Source organism: Mauremys reevesii, linkage group 3 (assembly GCF_016161935.1).
Source record: "Mauremys reevesii isolate NIE-2019 linkage group 3, ASM1616193v1, whole genome shotgun sequence".
NCBI lineage: Eukaryota > Metazoa > Chordata > Testudines > Geoemydidae > Mauremys > Mauremys reevesii.
This window is the reverse complement of record NC_052625.1, coordinates 181,152,168-181,164,988: the sequence shown is the minus strand read 5'-3', so window position 1 is coordinate 181,164,988 and position 12,821 is coordinate 181,152,168. Positions and strand designations below refer to the sequence as shown.

The following is a 12,821-nucleotide window of genomic DNA, read 5'->3' as shown; positions in this document are numbered from 1 at the left end:
AATTGTGGGTCCACTTACCCCTGCTGCAGGACGGACGGCTGAATGAGAGGATACTTCCCTGATCGTTTGCCCCGCCCCCTTCACATGCTAGGACCAGCTCACAGATATGCAGATTCCCTCTAGAGTCACAGGAGGCCACAGCTCTCTTCACATGGGCCTACTGTCTTGATGCCTTCTCTGGGACTCTGGCAGGCCCAGCCCTCTCCTCCCCAGGTATAGCATGCCTCCAATGGATCACATTAACAGGACTTCCAGTGGCTACCCAAGGGCTCTCCCTTTAAGAATCTCCCCAGTGCTGAAGTGGGGCTGTAGAAAGCTAATAAAGCATGGTACTGCCCTGAACTCTGCATGACCAGTGTGGGAGGATGATGTGTTTTTTGCCCTTACCCTTGCTGCTATTTTTGAAAATATAGGTGAATGTCTTTCTTAGTTGACTTATTTAGTTCATATCCCAAAAACACACCAGTGTCTCAAAAGCACAGAATTCAGAAGCAACAAATGGGAGGGTGTAAGGAGCCATACCATATCGATTCTCCTTTTTGTATACATTGGATACATCAAGGTTTTGATTCTGCAAGAACCCGAGTGGCCCCACTGGCTTCTTGACTGCTTAAAGGTAGATCGAACTAATAGAACTTAATGCTTATGTGCTTAAAGTTAAGCATGTACATAATTCTCTATAGAATGGGGTCCAAGATAGATGAAGAAAGGTTCAAAAAGATAGGGCTATGCAAAAAATATTGTGCAACCAGTGAAAAATGTTTTTGATGATTTTGTGATTGTTTTATTCTATTTTTGTATGAATTTTCCCAAACAAATTGTTTTCCCTGCAAATGAGAGAAGAATTTGCTGGGCTTCCAGGTGGAATTTTGCCTATTTTTGCCATGTATCTGTGTGTGCAGGGAAAGGGTACTTTAGCAGAATTTGGCAAAATATTGCACTTGTCCAAAGTTGCGGGTTCTGGTGACAATACACATGCAAATTTGTTTTCACATGAAAACATTGCAAATGCTGGCCACTGATTGTTTTGCACAGTTCCAATTTTCCAAGATTACATCAGGCCTGATTCTTTACTCACTGCACTACTTTTACGCTGACGTATTTTCAGTGATTTCATTGGCATTACTTTCTGTTTACACCCTTGTACTGTATGTTAAAGGAGAATTGGGCTCATCTTGTATAAAATTCTTCTATTTGATAACAGTAAGTGCCATTCATTCAAATCAAATACTAATATGAATTGTATTGTAAATACAATCAAATTAAAAACCGGTTATTGGGCCAAGTTCATCCTATTGCAACTCTACTGACTCGAATGGAGTTTATCACTGTGACTTTGACCTACTAAGACCTGATTCTCTTCTCAGCTTCAGTAATATAAATGTAATTCCAGACATTAATAGTTACTGTTTGTAAAACTGGTGTAAGTGACAAGAGACTCAGATGTATTGGGACAGAACCTCAGCTGGTGTAAATCATTGAAGTCAATTGATTTTTGATTTCTACCAGCTAAAGATCTAACCTACGATGTTTAACTTTTATATTGCACTGAAATCTGTTAGTGTTTCAATTCCTTTCCAATAAAGAACGGGTTGTACTATCTGCAGGCAGAACAAGCACGGGGGCCTCTTTCTATGTCTTCTCCCACTCATACATAAGCTCTGCTACTGTTCCAATCATCTGTCCTTTCAACGAAATGACAAACCACTCTATTCTGCAATCAGCAGGCAGCCTACACATGTGCTGGCTTATTTGCTTTGCATAGACCCAACATGCCCACCTCCACAATTACAGAAGCCTGTTTCAGTGATTAAAAAAGAAAGAACTGCAGTGCACACGGCTCAAGTTCCACAGCATCAATATTTCAATGATTGGTGTTGATTCACCACTAAGCGGAGATTTTATTTCTCTTTCCTATGATATACATTTGACTCCAGGAATACCTTAGAAAAAGGTTAATAAACTACAGTAATCATAAAAGTTGTGCCCCCCCTTCCATCCTAGATCCTTTTGATAATCCCACTAGGCACCTACCAGCCTTTTGGGGCTCCTAAAAAACTGCCTAAAACTTGTACAGAGATGCTGAGTTCCCTCTAGAATGTCTGGAGATCTTAATATGCACCACTGAGTTCAGTTCCTCTTCTAAGAATTTAAGAGTGGAACTATTCCCATAGTGCCACAGTAAGCTAATTGGTCTTCATACTCAGGAAAACACTGATTCACAGTGATATAGTTTTCATATGCTTTTGGTAGGTAAACTTCATAAACAACCCCATGTATCCCAACCTCAGGGAGATGAGTCATAAGTGTCTGGAGGAGTGAAATGATTACAGAGAAGAGCATATTTTAGCTGAAGAAGGAAATAGTTTTCATTATCATTAGATTGGCAGAATACTTGACAGTAATAGCTATATCAAAGATTTTTCCTGTTCCACATGTCAGAAAACCAATGGGACCCTTCCTCTAGTGAAGTCTTTATATCAATGGAAAAGAAGATAGTCCTTCAATTGATGGATGCTGTAATGTTGATAGAAAATAATAGATGGATAAACAGAGAATAATCAACAAAAGGAAACCCACTGAGTATATTCATTTTAGAGGGAAAATTTATTTTTAACATGCTGCTTGGAGCACAAACACAAATGAACTTAATTAAAGGTAAATGAAGCAATATCTTGAGAAGATTACAGATACAGTACAGATATGCTTTACTGAAAAATAATTTATTATCTTAAATTAAGGGTAATAATATTTTTTAACTACACTGCTTGTAAGCTATTGAAATAAATACATGAGGACTGCATAGTACTCATAACTACTGTTACACTACTACCCTTGTAGGTAGTCTCCACCAGGAGGTTGAAGACTGAATAGCCATAAGAGACTGATCTCGCCTCACGTTAGAGATAATGAACCAGATTCTGTGCTCTAATGTGGCTCCTTTGTACTAGTCAGCCAGCACAAAAGAACTAGAATGTGACCTGACCAACTCGGAATGCCCCCGTTGAGGATTTCCTTGAGTACTAACATGAGGCTGAAATCTGGTATTCTACTGCTTCTTCCAAGAAGACAATTCCCCCCTTAGAATAGTTTGAAGCTTTCACAGCTTCAAAGCTCGGGGGACTATGGAGTCTCCCACATCCTATGTGGAATAGGAATATATGCAGTATGGGATTTTGAAAAGTGTTGAGCATTGGGTCTAACTGTATTGCCTCATTGAGGTCAAAGGTAAAACTCATTAGCATCAATGGGAGAAGAGTTAGGCCAACACTGAGCAAGTTTGAAAATTCAACTGTAAAATAAATTAGAAGCATAGCTGGCTTAGTGCTTTAAGAGGAGATCATATATTGGCTCATGTAAACTAAAAGGAAGGTGGCCCCTCTCATTCTGCAGTCCAAACTCATCTGCAAAAAATGACATAATAAATATGCATATGGAATGGATATCCTTTTTATATGGGAGCTACCATGGATATACAAAATAGCCCTAAATCAGGAACAGACAGGCTGGGGCCACCATCACTCACACTGAGTAGAGCGTCACTCCTGAAATATTTCTATTTATTTCAGTTAGACTAGTTGAGGGCTAAGGCCCTGCTCAACATGACTAAGGTTGGCTCAGTCTGCCTCTAAAAAAGAATAACCTTGCTCTACTTTTGATTGCTTTAAACAAGAGTATTGAAATATCATATTTCCCAATACATGTTTATATTAATGCTGCTCTATAGAGGAAAGCATTTTGATATGCCAACATTTTCCTTGCATGATGTACAAAAGTATATTTCACAATATGTTTAATTTTCTTAACAGTTTAGCTTAATAAGTCTGAAATTTCAAGCTTGGGCTATTTACAGTCACTGCACAACCCAGTGCATCATATGTCCCACATGAGTGGAAGGTTTTCAAGCCTCTGATTTGCTGCGTAGTTACTAGTGAAATGAATCCATAGCTACTGATAACATTTACTGCAGCAGAAAGAATATGAGTCAAGTGGCTTTTAGTTTGAGTAGAAATATGTTTTCTCTATCACTCCCCACCTTCCATTTAGTGTCTGAAAGCCAACAAGATTTAGTTGCTCTGTGAATATCCAGTCTTATTAAGCACGGCTACATATGTAATATTTATTGAATGCTGTCAACATGACTGGAGTTATAGAAAATACAGATTGTAAATTCTCTGAGCAGCTGAGTTAATATTTTATCAATAACCGTACACCTAGTATATGATGAGTTCTCAATAGTGCAAACAAAGATGCATGAAAAATGTCACTATGCTGTGGCTTGCCATACGGTTCTAATGTGACTATAACTATGAGGTAATAATATTCTGTGTTGCCTACTGGATGTTCAGTCACTCACTCTGAGTGTCACAATAGTGACCTTAACTAGGTTAGGGGAAAAAATCCATCATTACACCTAGTTTAATTTGATGGGGAATCTAGGGTTAGCACCTGGAAAATTCCAGACATTGGGCCTTCCTTCCTTTTGTGGGTTTTGCACGGAAATAACTAATTTTAAAATCACAGACGTAACAGGTGGTTTATTTACAGTGAAATGTACAGCCAAAGATGTGGGAAGGAGGGAGAATTATTTTTCAGGAAGGGATAGTCTTGTGCTCAGTTTTCATTTCCACCTTTGTCACAGGCTTCCTGGGGACAAGACACATCCTCTTGTCTCAGTGTGCCTATCTTTAAAATGGGGATAAATAATTCTTATTTACCCTGAATGCAGTGTTCTTGTTGGGGACCATGAAAGTGTCCAGCCAAGTTGCCACAGAACTGGTCCCTCTCATTCTGCACAGGAATTTAAACACACTGGTCAGATTCAGCTCTTCTCAGGATAGGTCCAGTTCAGTCCCCTTTGGTCTGTCTGGATAACCCAGATCTGGTAACTCTCCTCTCAGGATAGCTCATGTCTCATCCAGCCTCTGCTTCCCAGAGAATCTGTCTGGCCTAGTACTATTCAGGGCTGCTCCAGTCAGGTCTGGCTTTTCTTCTAGAAGCAACGACAGAATGGCCCCAAATCCCCATCCTTGAAAGACAGATTGAGTCTGGTCTAGCTTTTCTCTCCTGGGCAGCCTCCTTGTAATATCACTGCTCACAGAACAGCTGCAATTCTTTGCTCAGGTTGCTACTACAATGGCTGATTTGCTGGTGCATTAGGCAAGAGGAGCAATTATTTGTTTGCCTAACAGCAGAATCTCACTAGCCACCTCCCATTTTCTTGCATTGTTGTATTCTTTAGTAAACATTCCGGAGTCAGGCTGGTTGGAGAGAAGATGTAGCCAATTTAAGTGTCCTCCTAAAGTTATTGATGGGATTTTTCATTTTTAATAAATATATAGACATGATCACAAACTGTTTTTGACCAGTATAACTATATTGGTTAGAGGTGGGTTTTTTTAACTGATATAGTTATACTGATACACTCCAAACCATATTATGGACATAGTTACACTGGTATAAAGATGCCTTATACCAATATAGCTTATTCTCCTTCACATATGGGAATAAATTATACTGGATAAACATCTTTAGAGGGATTGTAGTGACTTAACTATACCAGTATTTGAATGCAGTGCAAAGCTTATTTCTTTTCTCAGCTTTTTGCCTATAAGAGGTGGGAAGAAGGGGAACGTACCTTATCACTGACAGAGAGATTTATTTGCATACATGTGCTTTATTGTATGGTGTGCATGCATCCTGAGCCATGGGGAAGAGCACATTTTACAAATTTAAAAATAAATGGCAATTCCCCACCACCACACACAAACTTGTACTTTCTGTCTTCCAAAAACCTGTACATTCCAGACAAGGCCTCATTATGAAAACCCAGTGCCTTATAGATGTTGCAGTTCTCTTGCTGTAGTTTGGATTATTATTTTTTTTAAATTCATGCTACCACTTGCTGTCTTCACCTGGGAGTCTCCTCTGGGTGAACTTGAAAGCTAGTGGATTATGAAGGTGCAACCACGCATTTCTTTTCAGGAAGCAGCAAATTGCAGACTTCAGAGTGTCTGTTATTTTAATAATGTTAGTTATTTCTAGAAATCTTTGACAAAAAATGTTTTCCATTGGAGCAATCTGATTTTGCTTACTCTTTACATGTTCATATGTTTTATTTAAATCTTTGATCTACCAATACTTTACAGCATTCACTATGCACTAGAGTGCCTGCTATAATTTAAGTTGTGAAACAATTCCCATTTATAACTGTTTTCACTCACTCATAACTTTGAAGTATTCTTATTTTGGAATTAAATTTTCCTTGTCTGATTGCTAACAAATTATGATTTTTTTGAAGTCTGAGAATAAAAGAGTAGCTAGTTTTGAGTAAAGGCACTTCTCCCCATTATAACCACATTCTATGACCATGCTTTAATGAAAATGAGAGTTTTGAAAATGAAGGGTTTTTGTGTATAGCGTAGATCTCCTCAGTGAAGAGTGCATGCTTGCCTGTGTTACATGTATAAACAAAATTGGGTTTGATTTAACAAAGTTATGAGCATTTGAAAATGTGCAGTAATGAGCATACAGAGAAAGGAACTTCATTTGGGGCTTGTCCATTGAAATCAGTAAGAATCTTTCCATTGATTTCAATGGGCTTTGGAATAGGTCCAGTGTTATACAGAGTTTCCTTCAGGAGAGATGGATGGGTGAGCAGCTCAGGAAGTGGGTGGTTTTAGAAACAAGTTACAAGGCAGAAGATGAACAAAGTTTCGGGTTCAGATACAGATTTCATAAATTAAACATAATTAGTGTGAAGTGGAACAGAATCAAACTCATTGATTTTGCATAGTTTTGAAGATACACGCCAAAAATTCTCTCAAAATTGGTTTCCGCTTCCCTTCAGTGGCTTCCAAATGTTAGTGAAGCTTTCAGGAAGTTTCTTTTGAGTATGTAAGGCCAGATTCTAATCTCAACTACACAAGAATATATCAGAAGTTACTCATCTAAAGTCAGCGATGCTACTCCCTAAGTATCAGAGGTGTAAATGAGATTAGAAAAGATCCCCATGATTGCAATGAAATGCTAAATCAGAATTAAGTTTGGTGGTTCCATGCAAAGTTGAGAATATTTCCAACAGGTCTTTCTACATTCACTTCTGTCGGCGTAGACACTCTGTCCCTGATCTAACTCCACTGGAGCCACTAGAGTTAGACTGAGGTGAAACTGGCCCTTTACATTTTAGCCCTATATACTATTTTGGCTGTTTTAAGGTACCTCTCCACCTTGGTGTTCTCCATCTCATTTCAAGTGTCATCCTTGCCTCTTAATTTCCTTTAGCATTCTTATTTATTATTGAACTCTAATTGTATTATTGTCAGCAACTCTTTTAAGAATGTTGAGGTACAGTTAGTAGGAAAGCTACTATAGGAAATATATTTTATTGTATTGTTCTGAACTGATTTTCCTCTTGGTTTTGCCCAGATCAAACCTATAATGCCTTTCCATTGGGTGAAAGTGGGACAATCTTCTAGAGTAAATAAATGTGTCTTCAAACATTCGCTGCACATATATCAATGGATTAAACTTGAGAATCATAGAAAAATAAAACCTATTTATTTCATAATGGTCTGCCTACTGATTCAGCACTCTCTTTCCCTCTGCTATAATGGAAAATGGATACCTACTGCTCCTGTAATTGCAGCACTACAATAGCAACTCTCCAACGTTGATCATCAAGCTATGCCCAATCTGAAACATTCCAGTAAATGTAAATTCCTGTCAAAATATGTCTTTTGATGAGTCCTTTATTTTCTTCAAGGGGAAAAGAGAATTATTTTTATAGACTGTATTCCCAGGAAATGTACCCAGAATACAATCAGACTGTCCAAGATGGGTCAGAGTTCCACTTGATGTACTCACTGAATCTATGCCGTGAACAGAAAAGCAGGCAAAAGTAAGAATGTCCAAATATTTCAGTTTGTTTCCAAATGCAAATGGCAACACTTTTATGGAATCGCTGAGGTGGCATAGTATTTTGGGTGAAGATATGCAAATGTAGAATCAAATCCTGCTAATGCTATTGCATATGGCGTAGTATTTACTAGAATAAACATCGCCATTGAACTCCTACTAGTGTTACTCACAGTAAGCATTCCTCTTTGTTTCAAAGTTTTATCTATCTGATGCTACTCCAAAAAGTGGCTTATGAACAGTTAAGGGGTTTACCCAGGCCAGATATACAATCATGTACATCTATATGATCCTATTAGAGTATGGTAAATTCAATCTCTGTCCTTCAATTGGACAGAAGCACATGCTGAAAGTTAAGCACGTTTGTGTGTTCTCCTGTATCAAGGCCTGAACTAAGGAAATCTTTTTTCCTGTACTACAAATTTCAGACCTACAGTTTTGAAAACTAAATGGTGGGATGGAGAAGAGGGTGGGTTCTGATTTATGTCTACAAGAGCATGAATTCTACCCAGACTCGGTGATTGGTATTTTCAGTTATATGGCCAGACACTAAGCCCCCAACTACTCAGTGGGGTACACATCTGCAAATTTGGTCTCAAGACACTGCTTAGCTTGACAGCTCCAAACAGCTTTCACAAATTAAAATGCGGTTAGGTATGAATAGACTGAATTCCTGACATAGCTTAGGAGTGACTTGCATGCCAGAGTATTCTATTTTTCCTAGAGGAAGATGTTTTTTTCTTTGACAAACTTGTTTAGCATATAGTGGAATTCAAAGAGCAAGTAATGAAACATTTTTGCTGTGATGGCAACTGATGAGAAGATTGATGCAGGTGGGGTTTGCTAGTTTCTTTGGGTCTCCACTTCCAAAATAGATTTTTTTTAAAAGTTGGGGTTCCCTGGCTTGACATAATTGTCCAGCTAGCAAAGATAAATGAACAAAATTCCCGCAGCAGTATTTTTTACTCCACCATATTTTTATGCTTATTGGAATCATGTTGCTTTGAAAAATTATGTCATGGTTTATTGGGTATTTACCTATGAATATGCCATTTTCAAATTTATTTTTCAAGCCAAGAGAACTGGAAGTTGGGGGAAATCTTGTATTTGCTATAAATCTGAAGTCCCAGCAGAGTGGTGCAGAGTGGCAGTCCCTGAGGTGTTCTGCCTGTTCAGTACTGAGTTAGGCTGGATAATTTCAGGGACTCTGAAGGAGAAAAGCCACATCAGCAACTTCTACAGCAATGGAAAGGTGTGTTATATCTTCGGTCTGAGCACCTCACTAAGGGCTTGTCTATACATACAGCTAGGCTGCTGCTGTGCAGCTGGTGAAGACACTCTAATAAAACCATCTCTGTGAGAGGCAGTAACTCTGTTGGTGGAAGAAGCTCTCCCGCCAACATAGCACTGTCCACACCATCACTTATGTTGGTGTAACTTACGTCTCTCAGGAGAGTGGTTTATTAACACCCCTGGCGCAACATAAGTTATGCTGACATAAGCTGTAGTGTAGACATATCTTAACACTACTTAAATTAGCATTGTAACACCCCCTTGCGATAGGGAATTAGTCTTATCCTCATTTTACAGATGAGGAACTGAGACACAGAAAAGATGAAGGACCAGATTTGAATACCCTCGCGCCAGTGGTGTAGTACCTCACCTCATGGGCAGACAAGCTGTCAGAATAAGAGACTATGCTACATGAGTAAGAGTATTAGAATCTGGCCCTAAATAATATGACCAAGGTCAGTCAGGAAGTCTGTGGTATAGACAGGAATTGAACCAACAGCTATTGAGATGCAGGCTCCTGCTTCAAATCAAGACCATCCTTCTTCCTGCTAATATTGGTTCTGGTTCAGCAAATCACATAAGCGCATGCTTTAACTTTAAGTGCTTTGCTGAACTGGATCCAATTGCAGTCAATAGGACTGCTGATGTGCTTAATGTTAAGAGTGTACTTAGGTGCTTCGCTAAATTGGGTGAATGTCCCTTCTACAGATGTGTGGGGAAGTGGGGCACACAATGCCTTTGTACCTTCTACCCATCTTGTATCCAGGTAAGTTGATACATATTTGATTTCATATCCCAGTAGCCCATTTAGTCCAATTTTTAAAAGTTACATAACTTGAGAACAGAATTTTAATTGCATTGTGCATTTACTGCACAGAGTCTAGGGTAAACTGGTTGATCTCATTTTAATCTATTTGTCCTTAATCACATTAAATGTCACTCATAAGCATAGAGAATAAATAAGGCCCAATTTTCTGTGGCAAAAGGCTGTGGCCTTACTAGATGGCCAGATTAACAACAAAGTCAATTAAAATATTATTATATTTAATTACTTAGCTATTTACAGTGTTACAAATTTATACCTAAACTAAGATTACCACCCCACGTGGCTTTTCCTGAGTCTACTAACTGATGAACTGTAGCCTTAATTCCACAGGAATCCTCCATCCACCAAAAGAATCTCTGCTTCATTTAAACCACACTCTCCATCAACAGTGAATATGGAGCCAAACTATAAACCACCTTCTGAGCACCCAGTCAAAGATACTCTCCTTTGTATCACCCTTGAGGGTCTCTGCCCAGTCTAAAACTGCATGACTTCAGAGAGCACATCTTAATAATCACTGTATCTTACATACAGCTGTTACAATTAAAAAGAGCTGAAGGTGTATAAATTTAAGTATTACAGAAGGAATTATCCTGCTCTACTTAATAGCATCCAAAGTCCCAACAAAAAGACAAACCCAAACACAGAGTGCTTGGGAAAGCTAATTAGTCAGTAACACTTCTCTAAACCTGCCTGCTTATCTTCTTATCTGCAACTATGGGTCATAATTTTGCCTTCATGCAACCCTTGCAACTTCCTATTTTTGCCTTCATGCAACTTCAGTGAGGCTGCACAAATTTAACACAGAGCAGAATTTGACCCTGTATAATAAATGGCCAGATGCCCCAAATGCCCTCTGATCCATGAACAATGGCAGAGTCCCCTCTAACTACAAGAGCTCACAAGGAACACTGTAAGCAATTTCATATTTTTAGTGTCCTTTTTCCTGGCATCTACCTACCCAGTTATCAGTTTCTGACAATAGCATGAATAGAGACCTCTCTCCCACTACATATGATTATAAAAGTATTCTAAGCAATCATGAAGTGTCATTATGCCCACCTATATTGTATATGGTGGGCCAAAGTAAGCTACAGTGTAACTCTATAGAAATCAACAGAACTATGGAAGACAAGAATTTAGCCCAGCATGCTTTCATGCCTGGAAAATCCACATGAATTTTCCACTCTAGTGCTGTAAGGATGACTCATCTATCTTTGTTTTAGCAACAATACTGAAACAAAGAATAGAGGTATATGCCAAGGGAGGGAGGGAGGACTTTGAGAAAACATGAATCATGTTGAATTGTTGAAGAGCTCAATCTAATCTGAAAATGTATTTCAATAATCTACAAATGAATGTGCCTTCGAGACGAGAAAAGCCATACTTTTTATATTAAATCAGTCCATTCATTTAACAGTTGGATGTGTTGATAGCTGAATTACCATCTGCCATATAACCAGATGTTTTCTATCTATGTTTTAATGAATCTTATTTTTCTAATCAACATTGCACAGAGCAAAAATCTGCTTTTATGAAGAGCTGCATTCTCCTTACCCTGCACTACTTTGGCCTGTCAAAATTATAGATTAGTTTATCAAATTACCTTATTTATGTGACTTTGCTTCCTTTTATAATATGTATTACACTCTGGTTTATTCCAGAATTCTTTTGCATCCCCTTAGCACTGATGTAGCGATACTGCAGGCTTTCCTTGAGCAAGGTTATGGCAATCCGTCTATAATTTGAATAAGAGTTTGCTAATACTGAAATAATTACCTCCTGCTATTACCCGGGGGCGCTAACATAATTACCAGTTTCTGGCATTATATTTGATTCACTAATTACCTTCAGAAATGTTGGTTGGATGTCCACTCTCTGAAAGAATTACACTGGAATTATCCAGCAAAGATCTCACTAAAGCTGTGAGCAAAAAAATATAATGTGATGTGGTGTTTATCAACAATAATGAAGTACAGCCTTTATAATCCTCATGTAACTAATTCACAAATGTTGTAAGTCACAAAAATTGGCAAAGATTGAATAGCATAGAAAAGTCTCAGACTACTACATTCGCAATTGTAGCTGTGTGGGAATTTTTCAACAAACTTTTTTTGTTGGAAAATGCTGATTTGTTGAAACAAACATTTTGAAGGATGAATTATCAGAAAACAAAGTCTAAATGTATAATGTGAAAATAAATGAACAAAATCTATTTTGTGGTATATGATCTTTGACATTTTTATTTTCATTCACATACTCAGTAATTTGAAAAAGTCAGTATCAAGGCTGAATACCCTCTCTGTCACTTTGAGTGCAGAAGGTGGGGGTCCGCAAGGATTCTAAAAATTAATACTTGCCACTCCAGGCTTGTATTACATTCTCAAGGCTACTGCTTTTCTCTGACCTTGGCTTCGTAAATGCTGTCACCACACAAATGCAAAAAAAAACCCTTTGAAGCCAGGAAGGAGCACTTGGGAATTCCTCCCTCTGGATTTGCTGAGATGCAGCAAATCAAACAACATGCACAAACCTTATAGGACACCAAAAATCCAATCCTGTTCTTAAAAAAGGTAAATTTTATTAAAAACAAAAAGGAAAAAATTACATCTGGAACTTAGGCTTTTTGCTAGATCTTAAAAGAAACAATTACAAAAATCAAACACCCAAAACAGCTTTCTTAGGGTTTCATCTTAAAGGTTATATGCAACAAAAGCATCTGGGGTTAGCACAGAGGAGATCCACAAGTCAAAATAAGAAACAAACCTGATAACGTCTAGCTAAA

At 38.2% G+C, this 12,821-nt stretch overlaps 1 long non-coding RNA gene across 1 annotated transcript in view; it reads left to right on the top strand.

Annotated features, from left to right (window-relative positions):
- Positions 1-12,821, top strand: part of LOC120401485 — a 128,898-nt gene that overhangs the window by 110,465 nt on the left and 5,612 nt on the right. The gene's annotated exons all lie outside the window — the stretch shown is intronic.